Genomic DNA, 4,584 nt, shown 5'->3' on the forward strand with positions numbered 1-4,584 from the left:
AGCTTAGTGATGTGGCGAGTTTGTTGATGTTATTTACAGAAATATGAGTGAGGGTTTACACGGGAGCATGAGTGACTCAAAGGCAGCTGCATCATTAAATATCTGCTCCAGCATGGATGACAACTCATAAAGACTGAATGCCTGATTGTGCATAGGTGCAGGCAGCTAGGCTATTTGGAGAGTCTCTTATTCTCAGCAATTGTTACTGCTTTTGTAATCTTTTGGAGGATCCTTGTGAGTATTGCTCATCGCCTGGGTCTAAAAAGTCTCCTTTAAGGAGAAAATGTTTTCTATTCAGAAGAGAGATCTACCCATCGGGTGGTAAAGATGGGTAATAGTGGTGATGGAGAGATGGTTCTAATGCAAGGAAATGGATCCGATGGAGAGATGGTCCTGATGGGAGTGAGAGTGATGATAGTTGCAATGGGAGATTTTGGTGATGGGAGATGGTGGGTCATGACAGAGTGATGGTAGTGATAGTGATAGTGATAGTATCAATTGGGAGATGATGATAAAGGAGCAGATAATAGTAATGAGGATGATGACGTAGAAAGTGAAGATCGTGGTGATGGGGGTAGAGGAGAAGACAATGGTGTTGCCAAAGATGTCCACACTTGTAAAAATGCTTCCCATCAGCAGATTCTACCAAAGAGCCTGCCAATTGGTGGCTCTAGTGACAAGCTAACCATTCTGCCAGTGAGCAGGTTTTACATGTTTACTCTTTGCCAAGCAGGGGTGATGTGTCTGTGCTCCCCCAACCCCCAGAAGTTTATCAAATATGCGAAGGTCCTTAGAATCTACCTTATGGGGTTGGGGATTTAGCTCAGTGGTAGAGCGCTTGCCTAGCAAGTGCAAGGCCCTGCGTTCGATCCTCAGCTCTAGAAAAGAAAAAAAAGAACCTACCTTATACTACAGTGTCCCTTCTGCATGCACGTTCCTCTCTACCTTATACCACAGTGTCCCTTCTGCATGCACGTTCCTCTCTACCTTATACCACAGTGTCCCTTCTGCATGCACGTTTCTCTCTACCTTATACCACAGTGTCCCTTCTGCATGCACGTTCCTCTCTACCTTATACTACAGTGTCCCTTCTGTATGCACGTTCCTCTCTACCTTATACTACAGTGTCCCTTCTGTATGCACGTTCCTCTCTACCTTATACTACAGTGTCCCTTCTGTATGCACGTTCCTCTCTACCTTATACTACAGTGTCCCGTCTGTATGCACGTTTCTCTCTACCTTATACCACAGTGTCCCTTCTGTATGCACGTTCCTCTCTACCTTATACTACAGTGTCCCGTCTGTATGCACGTTCCTCTCTACCTTATACCATAGTGTCCCTTCTGTATGCACGTTCCTCTCTACCTTATACTACAGTGTCCCTTCTGTATGCACGTTCCTCTCTACCTTATACTACAGTGTCCCTTCTGCATGCACGTTCCTCTCTACCTTATACTACAGTGTCCCGTCTGTATGCACGTTTCTCTCTACCTTATACCACAGTGTCCCTTCTGCATGCACGTTCCTCTCTACCTTATACCACAGTGTCCCTTCTGCATGCACGTTCCTCTCTACCTTATACTACAGTGTCCCTTCTGCATGCACGTTCCTCTCTACCTTATACTACAGTGTCCCTTCTGTATGCACGTTCCTCTCTACCTTATACCATAGTGTCCCTTCTGTATGCACGTTCCTCTCTACCTTATACTACAGTGTCCCGTCTGTATGCACGTTTCTCTCTACCTTATACCACAGTGTCCCTTCTGCATGCACGTTCCTCTCTATGTTATACCACAGTGTCCCTTCTGCATGCACGTTCCTCTCTACCTTATACCACAGTGTCCCTTCTGCATGCACGTTCCTCTCTATTTTGCTCATCAGAAGAACTTCACCTTTCCTTCCAGACTCAGCTGAAATATCTCTTGACCCATGGATTCTTCACTGAGTTTACTTCATGGTCATAGGTCCTCCACCTTTAAAGCACCACACACATCCACCAATCAGAACACACATCATATTCTCCTGACTTCCTGTTCACTTACCTTCTCCTGCCCCCTGAGGACTAAGCACATAGCTTACCATCCAGTGGATATATGCATGCCTACCATTGAACCTGACTCTTATCAAGTGTCCCTGAATGGTTGGAAAGTCAACTCATTCAGTCCTACCATTGCCAAAGAGGGAGAGAGGCCTGTCAGGGGGCAGAGGGGTTGGTTCAGAAGAGCTTCAGGTGTCACGTGAGTCCACCTGGATGGAGATGAAGCCGTGCAGAGCAATCAGTGCAGAAATGCTGACTTATCAACCCGGCTTTCTAAGAATTGACTTGTTTCTTTTTAAAAAGAAGTTATTTTAACAAAAAGAGGAAGAGAGGCCTCACTCAACAGGGTATTGACTTTCTGTATCACATTTTATTAAGACTTATCAGAGCTGGAGGTCTCTGAGTCTTCCAAGGGGGCTGTTTGCGCAGGAAGCAGAGTTACGGAGAAATTACACTCAGCAGCTGTGTCCTTTGAAGCTTTTAAAGCAGCCAAGGCCAGCCGGCTCCCCAGTGCTGGTGGTTGGAGGATATAGATATGCTTCATTCCCAGCAGCTATCCAAGCACAGAAAGCTCCTTGCTAATTAGCCACATTAGGTAAATATTCTTCCACTAGATTCTTGTTTAGAGAATAGATGGATGCTGATAAACATAGTAGACAGATGCTAATGAGCATGGCCTTGGAGTGAATTTGTGCTGAGCCACTGCTCTGCATTTAATGGCTTGCAGGATTTAAACATACAGATAGATACACACATGCCCTATATAGACACAGACAGACATGCACATGGTGCTGGTGCCACACAGCAGGGGAAATTGAGAATGAATGAAAATCCCCTCACTGGTACACTCCCTGGTACCAGGATATGTCTTTTTTTTTAATTATTCTGTGTTTTTAACTAAAATTTAATTATATCATTCCCCCCCCCCTTTTCTTTCCTCCCTCCAACACCTCCCATATACCTTCTCTTGTTCCTTCTGGAAATGTGGCTTCTTTCACATTGTTTTATACACACACACACACACACACACACACACACACACACCACACTATTCAGTCCATTTAGTGCTACTCATTTGTAAATGATTTCAGGGTTAACTTGTTTAGGCAAGTATATTGTTTGGGTATTATGGCCAGGGCCAGCTCTCCCATGTTGTTCAGGTGAAGAGTGGGCCCTGTTCTGCACAGCTTTCAGACATCAACATGTCCCAAGACGGCAACCCAGACCAGGGATGTCTGCCTGGCTTTTGGTGGTAACAGATCCTTGTTGCTGCAGGACCACAGACCCTGGCATAGCCCCTGGTGGCAGCACAGGCCAGGATCCCACCATGGTCCCAGATAGCATCACCAGCTACTCACATCAGGCTACTCATACCACCGCCTACCCTCGAGTCTCCAGTCCTGCCTCTCATCACTGTGCGCACATCCTTCTGTTTCTCTTTCTCCTCCATCTCTCACCACTTACTTGTTCCTTCTAGTGGTACCTGGGGTCTATGAGTGTCTGGGGTGAACTTAGGAGTGGTCTCAGGAGGGCTATGCTCTGCTCATGCATTATGGTTTGGGGCAGGGGTTATTTTATCCATGGTCTGTGCCCTCGGGCCTACATGGTGCTGGACTGGTGATCATCTCAGCCTAGCTCTCTGTCCAGGCCCCATGGTGCCGGGCTGGTGGTCATCTCTGGCTCCCTCCTTGCGCAGTCTGCATGAATGCCCCGCCCCCCTGCCAGGGTCATCTATCTCAGGCTCACTTCTGCCCAGGATCCACGGTCCCAGGTAGGATTCTTCTAGTTCCTGGCTAACTCCCCATCCTGGAAGCCCATCTGGGCCTACCTGGCACCTGACTAGTAGTCACCTCAGGCTAGCTCCCTATCTAGGATCCCTGACATCAGACTGGTGGTTGTCTCAGGCTAGCTTTTTTGGGGGAATGTTAGGCTATTATTCATTCAGATGTTTGTAGGTCAGAATACTGAGTATAGACACAGCCGCTCTCCTCTCTGCCACCTACTGACAAACATGTGATACAGCAGTCACACTACAATGCCTCTTGGGGCAGGATGGTTAGATAATTGACTGGGAGCCACACAGTCATAAAAGTGATCAATGGCACTTATACTGACTTGTTACCTTGGCAGGTATCGTCCCCCAGCGACGACTTCCCACCCCCACCCTTTTTATCTACTGATCTCTTGCTTTGCAATCTGACCATTGTTCCTCTCTGATTTCCTGGTCTCACCTTTTCCTAATCACACTCCCTGGCTTTGTGGTTCACATGGAAACAAATTCTACTTGGTTGAATCCCTTTTCTTATGATTGAGCAAGAGGTCCCAAGATAAAAAAACAAAAACAAAAACAAAACAAAACAAAACAAAAAACTGCTCTTGTCCAGACTGTGAAGTCAGCTCTGCAACCTCTTCACATCTCTATGGTACATGCCCAGAGTCCTATGCCGGGAGCCAGGGGAGTCCAAGTAGAACCTAAGGGACACTGTCCAGGTTTACAGACTGATTAGCATGTGACATTGATAGCAGCTGGGACATATCTAGTCTCC

At 46.7% G+C, this 4,584-nt stretch overlaps 1 non-coding gene across 1 annotated transcript; it reads right to left on the reverse strand.

The window, feature by feature from the left end:
- Positions 1 to 3,959: 3,959 nt before the first annotated feature.
- On the reverse strand, positions 3,960 to 4,090 carry Gm22927. Its single transcript, XR_003949931.1, has one exon. It is a non-coding gene; the product is annotated as a small nucleolar RNA SNORA17 (small nucleolar RNA).
- Between the last annotated feature and the right edge of the window lie 494 nt (positions 4,091 to 4,584).

This window comes from Mus musculus, chromosome 11 (assembly GCF_000001635.26).
Source record: "Mus musculus strain C57BL/6J chromosome 11, GRCm38.p6 C57BL/6J".
Lineage (NCBI taxonomy): Eukaryota > Metazoa > Chordata > Mammalia > Rodentia > Muridae > Mus > Mus musculus.